The sequence below is a fragment of the Antechinus flavipes genome, chromosome 1 (genome assembly GCF_016432865.1).
Source record: "Antechinus flavipes isolate AdamAnt ecotype Samford, QLD, Australia chromosome 1, AdamAnt_v2, whole genome shotgun sequence".
Classification (NCBI taxonomy): Eukaryota; Metazoa; Chordata; class Mammalia; order Dasyuromorphia; family Dasyuridae; genus Antechinus; species Antechinus flavipes.
In genome coordinates, this window is record NC_067398.1 from 658,976,216 (window position 1) to 658,985,016 (window position 8,801).

General features: G+C 57.9%; 1 protein-coding gene across 1 annotated transcript in view; it reads right to left on the bottom strand.

Annotated features, from left to right (window-relative positions):
- The window catches only part of NRTN (neurturin), a 35,595-nt gene extending 32,292 nt beyond the window's left edge, over positions 1-3,303 (bottom strand). Inside the window, exon 1 of the mRNA XM_051971794.1 lies at positions 2,767-3,303. The gene's annotated coding sequence lies outside the window, so the exon portion shown is untranslated. The remainder of the gene's footprint in view (positions 1-2,766) is intronic.
- Between the last annotated feature and the right edge of the window lie 5,498 nt (positions 3,304-8,801).

Below are 8,801 nucleotides of genomic sequence, written 5' to 3' on the forward strand. Positions count from 1 at the left end.
TCCTGGATTCATAACCACAGGTCCCGGGGTGGAATCAGAGACTTGCACTGTAGAGAGAGAGCATTGGTTTCAAGCCCAAAGACTTGCGTTCGAATCCTTAGTTCTGCATTTTGCTTCCTGTGACTTTCAACAAGACCTTTCTCCTCCGGGAGTCACGGTTTTCTCCTCTGTCGGGTTTTTGTTAGGAAGTGACGACACATCTTAGCCACCACAGAGGCTGAGGTCACAGGAAAGACTTTTGACTAGTCAGAACTCCCTAAGAGTGGGATACATTTCCTTAAGAGCTGATGGGCGGCCCCTCACCGGGGGCCAGAAAGCCCGTTTATAAGCTATTTTGTGGAAAGCTGATAACTATATGGCATCATGGAGACGGTACTGGACCTAGGGTCTCCAAAACCTGAGTTCCATCCTTCCATAGACTCTTACTGGATGTGGTAACTTGGGGCCAGAATTAACCTCTCTGATCCTCAATTTTCTCATCTACAAAATGGGGATAATCTCACCACCTAATTCACAGGCTTGTTGTGAAGAGGAATAGATAAGACTATATATATAGTGTGTGCGCACAGATATAAATAAATATATATGTATTTCATACACACACACACACACACACACACACACACACACACACACTGCTTTCAGAATAGGAATTTTATCTGGGAAGGAGGAGTGTGTGGGTGGGGTCTCTGAGGGCCCCTCCAAATCTGAAATTCTGTGATTTTTATAAGGAACTTCCCACCACGAAGTTCCACACACTCTTGAGTGATGGTGGTGGGGAACAGTCCTACTTGTGAAAAGGCATAGGAAAGGAGCAGAGCAGGGTGGAAAAGCCGCAGTTTCTAGAAGTAGAAATCGGGTATTTTTTTAACTTCCCCGTGAATCAGTTTCTCCCTCGGTCACGGACAGGGGTCGGACTGCCTGCTCCCCGAAGCCTGCCCCCGCTTGCATACTTTATGTCCGAGTCCCCTTCCAGATCTGACATCTTGTGTTGAGGGGACTCTCGGAGGGGAAGACAGCCCAGAGAATTAAGGGCCAGGAAGAGTCTGAGGCTTGGAAGGCCGGATTTCTCCTCTTACTTTCTCCCTCCCTTTCCCGCTCTCCTCCTCTTCCTGGGGACATGTCATACTCGGGGGTTAGGGTATCACAGTGCCACTTGGGAGGGCTCCTGAGGCCAGGGAAAAGGCAGGGCAGGGCAGGACCACCGGGGCTCTTAGCACCTGGGCCCTTCCCTCTCCCCACAACTCCCCGGCTCCCCCTGGGGTTCTCTCGCCCAGCGCCCACAGGGCACGGACTGGCCCTCTATATTCTAAGCCCAAGGTTAAATCTTGCTGTTCCCTTTGGGGATAAACCCGCTGAGAAGGGGCATTTCCCTTCCCTCGTGGGTGGGAGCCCCCTTCGGACTTTCTGCCGTAATCCTTCTTAGCTGAAACAAAAATGTGGAGCTATGTAACTCCCTTCTATAAGCTGCTTCCCCACAGAGTCCTCTCCCTGTTTCTCACCGGCTCTGTCGGGAGAAGGCCCTTCCCTCTCTGGGCCTCCGTTTCCCCCGTGTTACAAACCGGGTGGCAGGAGGGGGTGGGTCTCCAGGAGTCGGGAAGGGGAAGGACATTAGCCTAATAGTCCCTAGGAGTCTGTAAAAGGAAGGTCCTGGAAACTCGGGAAGATGGCCCGGGCCGCTTTAAAGCCCCGCACTCCCCGACCTGGCTTCCCTCCGTTCTGGTCAGGCCAGGTGCGGCCCCCCTTCGCACGCCCCCACCCCCGCCGCCCCCAGACCCACCAGACTTGGCTTCTCCTACTCGCTGGTGCCCCCATGTGGTCTCCGGCTGCAGCGCCCCAAGAGGGGGGGGAGGGCCTCGCCCTGGGGGGAGGACACCGTGTCCCGGGTGAGCAGGCAAGAAAGCAGGCTGGTGGCTGGGAGCGGGCGGCTGACAGATGTTTCCTCCGCCACAGCTGTCTCTGGGAAGGGGAGCGGGCGGCCGCCCCTCACCACCTCCAGGGGGCCCCTGCGGCCCCCGACCCAAGCCCGGGGAGGGCCACAAAGGGACAAGGATTGTTTTCCCCGTCCGGCGGCGGCAGTGGGGGCGGGGGTGGGTTTGATGGCAGTGAGAGTGGGCAAGTGGAGCTGGAGGGACCCGGGCTAAGCTGGGAGGGGGAGCATTCACTGCTCAGGAAGGACAGGAGGTACTGGTCAAAAGGAGGGACGGAGGAAGACGGGGACCTCCCATCGGAGCCTCCCTCACCCCAAGATCAGTAGTGGCCCCCCTTCCGCCGGGGCGCCCTACTAACCCTTCAAATTCCCTCATCACACAAACAGGCCCCCTCCTTGCTCTCCTCCAGGACCCCTCCCCTCCCACTAACCCAGACCCCCGAAATGCCCCTCTTCCCCGTACTGACCTTCCAGTCAGTCTCCTCAGTCCGTAGGCTATCAGTCCCCTTCCCCACATCCCAGCCCCCTCCCACTAGCCCTCCCGCCGGTCCCCCCCCGTTCCCACCTGCAGAAGTCCCTCTGCCACACGGTGACCCATGCCAAAGAGACCCCACCCCTCACTCCCCGCGTCCCACAACCCCCATCCTCGGGCGAATCCTCCTTCTGCTCGCCTCTCCTGACTATCCCTCCCCGGGAGTCGCCCGCTCCCGGCGGGACCTCACGGATGGGTCACTTCCCAGCGGCCCAGACTCCAGCTCTCTCCGTGAGGGCTCTCAATGCCCCAGGGCCGCGGGAAGGAGAGGGAGGGAGGACTGGCGGGGAGGGCGCGTCCTTACCTGGCTCCCGGGCCGCGCTGTCCCTCAGAGGCGCCGGCCCCGGCCACCCGAGCCCGGCCGAGCCCCGGGGACCCCTGGGCAGCGCCGTGGCTCCATCCCAGCCGGCCCAGCCCGAAGGGGGCGGCCGCGGGGGGGCTGGGCCGGCTGGCCCATGGGGCCGGGGGGCCGCCCCGTCCAGTCCCGGCGCCGGCGCCGGCCTCAGCCCCGAGCCCCAGTCATCCCGGGCCCGGGGGGCAGCGGCGGACACGGCTGGGGCCTCAGAAGTCCTAGACGGCGGGCGATCTCCGAGCGCTCTGCTAGCGGGGCAGCTGGAGGAGCCCGCTCCCCGACGGCGGAGCAGGGGTTTGGGCTGGGGGTCCCGAGGGCGACCGGGGGACTGTGTTGGGTCCCGGCGGCTACGGCCCGTGGGTTCGGTGCCGAGGGCTTGCCCCGCCAGCCGGCTCCGATTCGGGATCCCAGTAGCACGACTCGCCCACCCTCCCGCTCTCCCGGCTCTGCGGCTCCCCCGGGGCGGCAGGGCTCAGCCGCAGGAGGCTCCGAGCGCGCGGGGGGCGGAGCAGGGGGCGGCCCGGGCTGCTGGGGGCCGGGGAGGGTCGGGTTTCCCGCGGCCCCGCCTCGCCCCGCTCCGCCTCCCTTATGCCCGCCCCCGACCGGCTGCCTTCAGGGGCCAGAGGCGCAGCCCGGCGGAGGCCACTGGCAGCTCGGGGAGCAGGTGACTCGGAGGGTCCGGGGAGGCAAAGGAGCCGGCACGCCGCCCCTTGCCAAGGTCCGAGCCGCAGCTCCCGCCCGGTCCCATCCCCAAGGCCGGCCGGCCGGGGCAAGGTCGTTCCCATCCCCCCACCCCCATGCAGGCCTGAGAGGGCCCCCTCGCCCACTCTGCTGGCGGGGTCCTAGAGTCTGGAGCCAGGGAGAGCACCCCATCTTTCCCAAGGCAGATCCTGGACGGCGCCCTCGGTTTTGACCCAGGACAAGCTTCCCCACTGGCCCCAACCCCATCCAGACTCTCCAGCTGGCGGGGTGGACACGACTCGGTGTAGGGGGAGGGGGCCTGAGCGCGCGCGCCGGGGGGGCGGGGAGGGGCCCGCAGACGAATACCGACTGGACTCAGGGAGGAATCTGTCCTGGCTGCACCTCATTCCCCAGCGGCCCTGCCCCCTCCCTCCCTCCCTCTTCCTCCGGGCACATCACCAGGTGACACAGAAACACTTGTCTCTGGCCACCACTCCCCCATCCCCAGGAACCTGGCAGGAACCACTGCTGTAGTCATTGGAACACTAAGGTCAATCTGTGCTCCCTGGGCCCTGCCCCGGCTCTCTGGGCCTCGCAGCCTGGCTTCTCCGGGGCTGCCTGCCTGGCTTCCGGGAGGCCTGTCACCTGCATTTTAGGGGCACTGAACCCTAGCAGAAAAGGTGTAAAGTCCTCAGCTCCCAAATCTGAGACTTTATGCGGCCTGGGCCCAGGGGGGCTCCCCCCGGATCTGGGGGGGCGCCACCTCTGCTGTCACTGACCCCTCTTTGGTAGCCCTGGGGAAGGGAAGTCACAGAACACCTGCAGAATTCCCAGAGGAAGGCCACGGAACCGGGAGAGACCTTGTGGCCTTTCCGGGCGATAGTCGGTTGGAAGAAACGGGCACGTGCAGCCTACACCTAAGATTTATAGGGAGGGATGGGGGACAGACTGATGTCTTCAGGTTTCTGAGGGGCTGTCATGTGGGCAGGGACAGTGTCCTTCTTGGTCCTAGAGAGCAGAATGGAGAGCAGCCGTGGGAAGCCATGGAGAGGAAGATCACTCTCAAGTGAAATGGGCCGTCTGGGGAGAGAGAGACTTCCCCTTCACCAGGGGCCTCCGAGCCTCGGTGACTTGGGCTGGAATCAGAAGAACCCAATCTAATTCTGGCCACTGACCTTGAAAGAAACCTCTCAGAGTAGCTAGGTGGTGCAGTGGTTAGAGGGCCAGCCCGGGGGGTCAGGAGGGATCTGAGGTAAAGTCTCTTAATTAAATCTGATTGGGGGGGGGGAGGGACAGGGAGAGAGAGAGAGACAGAGACAGAGACATACAGAGACAGATACAAAGAGACAAAGAGAGACAGAGACAGAGAGAGACAGAGAGACAGAGAGAGAGACAGAGAGACAGAGACAGAGACAGAGATATACAGAGACAGATACAAAGAGACAAAGAGAGACAGAGACAGAGAGAGAGACAGAGAGAGACAGAGAAAGAGAGAAACCTTTTCTCTACCTGAGTCTCAGCTTCAATAAAATGAGGACTGAATAATCTCGTCTTCTAGTTTTCAAGCTAAAATCTCCTTCCTTACTCTCAGTTTCAATCGATAAAATAGGGTGCTCCCCACCCCCACAAGATGGTGAAAAAAACCCTTTGTAAGTCTTAAGATGCTATAGAAATGTGAGTTATTATTAAAAGAAGGAAACAGACTAGGAGGAGGACATTATTTCCTAGCTCACTATCTCCATGAGCATCATCATTCTACCATCAAGTCAATAAGTCAATCCTGTTCCTCTTAGCCCAGTCCTGGAAGGTGGGAGTTATTGCCTCCCTTTTAAAAGGTCTAGATCTGAGATTTTTATCAGAGTGCTTGAGTCCTGGTTTTAGAAATCTGGTCAGGAGGCAGAGAAGTAAAAGGGCTTGCTTGTGATGGCACTGTCAGGATGAGTCAGAGAGAAAGCTTCCTGATTCATTCACTATGTCATGCAGTCCCATTTTTCAGACAGGAAAAGTGAGCCCATGAAAGAAAAGTGATATAATCAATGTCATTGAGTTCGTAACAGCCTAGATTTGAACACTTGTCTCGCCACTCCCAGAGCTCTCTATGTCATCATACCCAAGCAACCTGCAAGCTTGTAACAATCCTTCCTCCCCATCTCCAATCTCTAACTCCGTCGGTCCAGGGCAGGGATTGGAAGGAAGCAGGAAAAGAAGCCTGTTCATGGAGGAGGGTGTATTCTGAAGTAACAATCTAGACAGCTCGGGGTCAGTGCTGGGAGTTGTGACGATGTTGCAGTAGGGATTAGAATTGCCCGATCCTTCGGATGTGGGAAGTGGCCCAAACCCAGGCAAGCTAGGAGGGACATGGACGGAACACCGGGCTTGCAGTCAGGAAGGTCAGTTCCACTCATTGTGTTTATTCAGTCGTTTTAAGTTGAGGCTGATTCTTTGTGACCCCTATTTGGGGTATTCTTGGCCATTCCTTCTCCAGTTTATTTTACAGATGAGGAAACTGAGGCAAACAGGGTTAAGTGGCTTGCCCAGGGTCACACAGCTAGTAAGTGTCTGAAGCCAGTTAAAAGATGAATCTCCCCAAATTCAGGTCTGACATTACTCACAGCGACATCTAGCTGCTCCTACAGCCTCAGGTAACCTCTGTCTGCCTCAGTTTCCCTCTATGTAAAATGCAGAAAATAATAGCTCCTACCAACGCGAGGCTGTTGTGAAGGTCAAATGAGATAAAGCACTCAGCACATATTCCTGACACATAATAAGCCCTTAACAAAAGCTTCTTTCCTTCATTTCTCCTTCCTGCTCAGGACTTGCAGCCTTCAGCCTGCCCTATGCTAAGGTCAAGTTGGAGTTTTCCCCTCACCAGTATCTGAGATCCTTCTTCTCTCTGGGCTTTTGAAATGTAAACCTTCCTGTTCTCCTTGGACCGAGGTGGCAGGCCGAAGGCTCCTTGGCAACCGAGTTTGGTAAAGAAATATCCTTGTGTGTGATATGGCAGCCAGAAAAATCCCCTCAAAGTCTGTCTTAAAGGAAGCCCTGGACTCGCCCCTGGACAGCCCGGTGCCTTCTGCCCAGCTCTGACCACATCGAGAGGACTCTGTCCAGGAAGCTAAACAGGGAGCAAACAAGACCCAGGGGACGGTCGGATGCAGGGAATGGGAATGTTTCAGTGGGAGAAGACCCCGGGGGACTGTCATAGCCGCCTGAGAGAGCCCCCCGGGGGGAGGGATGGGATGTGGCCCTCTCAGCCTCGGAAGGCTGAACCAGAAGCCACTGGCAGAGAGGGAAGGAGACTGGGTGGCTCCTCTAGGGGGGAGAGCCAGAGGAAGTGCCCTCTGGCCCCTCGTGGGATCTTGGAGCGGGGATTCTGGGGCAGTCTGGGGTGGGGGTGGGACTGGGAGCCTCCTGGGCCCCTCCAGCTCTGAGGGGGAGGTGAGGGTGCTTCAACTAGGTGTGAGGGTGACTGTGCATGAGAATGTGTCAGGGCCGGGTCCCCAAGGGGTCCCTGGGTAAGAGTGCGCTTGTGTCTGGGCGTGGAATCCATGGCGTCTTCAGGACCGGTTAAGTTTCAGGGGGATCTGGGGGAACAGAGTCAGAGGAAACCTGACATGGCTCCCGCCCGCCCTCCTCCCATCACTGACAGAGTAATTGCTGCCCCTGCTCCCCCCCTTCCCAGATCCTCCCACTCACTCTCATTGTCATCCGAGAGGAGGGGAGATGTCAGGGAAGATGAAAAAGGCTCTGTTGGGGGGCGCACACACACACACACTGTGACACGGGGCACAGAACACACAGAGACGCGCTCACAGGGATACGGGAGCAGTCGCCCCTTTGTGTGCCCCCCCACAGCACTCAGAGGCACGGACGTCCCCACTCAGGAGCCGGTGCGGACCCCGCCTCACACAGGGGGAGCCGGGGCCCTTCCTGCCTCCTTCCCCTCCCGGCCCTGGGAGCTTGGCCAGGGTGAGCATCAGGCTGAAGGGCTGGTCCAGGCCCCGTCCCTGCCCTTGGGTCTGACATCCAAACCGGCTCTCAGGCACACAGGCCCCGCTTCCCACGCACGGCAGGCCAAGGAAGGCTCAAAGGCCACAGGACTGTCAGAGTCCGAGCGTCAGAGGGGCTCCGTCAGCTGTGACCCTGCCCAAGGCCCTTCTCTTAGAGGGAGCCTCTGTGTGCAAGGGGGACAACGGTGCCGGTGCTCCCTGCTCCGCTCGTGGCGAGGCAAGGCCGCAGCGCAGTAGGAACGATGAGTATGTGCTCCCTCAAACCTCACACAGAAGAAGACTTGCAAGCTCTGATCTAGGCAGGAAAACACATTGGTTCTCTCTGTCTCTATCACCCTTCTCCCTCCCTCCCTCCCTCTCTCTCCCTCTCCCTCCCTCCCTTCTTCTTTCCCTCCCTTCTTCTTTTCCTCCCTCCCTCCCTCCCTTCCTCCCTCTCTCTCTCCCTCCCTCCCTTCTTCTTTCCCTCCTTTCTTCTTTTCCTCCCTCCCTCCCTCTCTCTCTCTCCCTCTCTCTCTCTCTCTCTCTCTCTCTCTCTCTCTCTCTCTCTCTCTCTCTCTTTCTTTCTCTATCTGTATATCTGTCTCTGTCTGTCTTTCTCTCCCTCTCCCCCCCACATAAATACATTCACACACTTATACGTGCATGCAAAAAACACCCAGCTCTTTGCACATTAACACTCCCCTCTTCCTCAGAAAGACATAGGCCTACGCATACCACCTGGGGTGGCAGGAGGGAAGGTGGGAGGTTGGTTTCCAGAGGTGGGGAGGGAAGACTTCAAAGGGGTCTCCTCGGGCTGGGCCACCAACCAAGGAGGAGAGTAGGAAGGGTTGGTGAGTCCTGCCCTCCTCCCAGATAGACATACTTGTACACTCAAATTCATATGTAATATCACCCTCACCCCAGAGGGAAAAGCTGTCTTGCCAACTCTGTCTGAAGCCATCATCAATCATCCCTAATCTGTCACCATTAACACCACCATCTTCTTCCTCTTTCTCTTTCCTCCTCCTCTCCCTCTTTTCCCCTTTCCCCCTTCTCCTTTTGCCCTGCTCCTCTCCCCTCCTCTTCCTCTGCTCTGCCTCTTTCCCTTCTTTCTCCTCTCTCTCCTTTCTCACAACCCCCTCCATCCCCCAATCAATTATAAACTCACTAGATCATTGAACCGAGAGGTAGAAGGACCTTAAGATTATCTGATCCAGTTCCCCTCGTTTACAACGAAGGAAATTGAGACTCACAGAGGAAATGATTGCCTGAGATCACTGGATAGTAAGTAGCAGAGCTAGACTTTTAAGAACATGA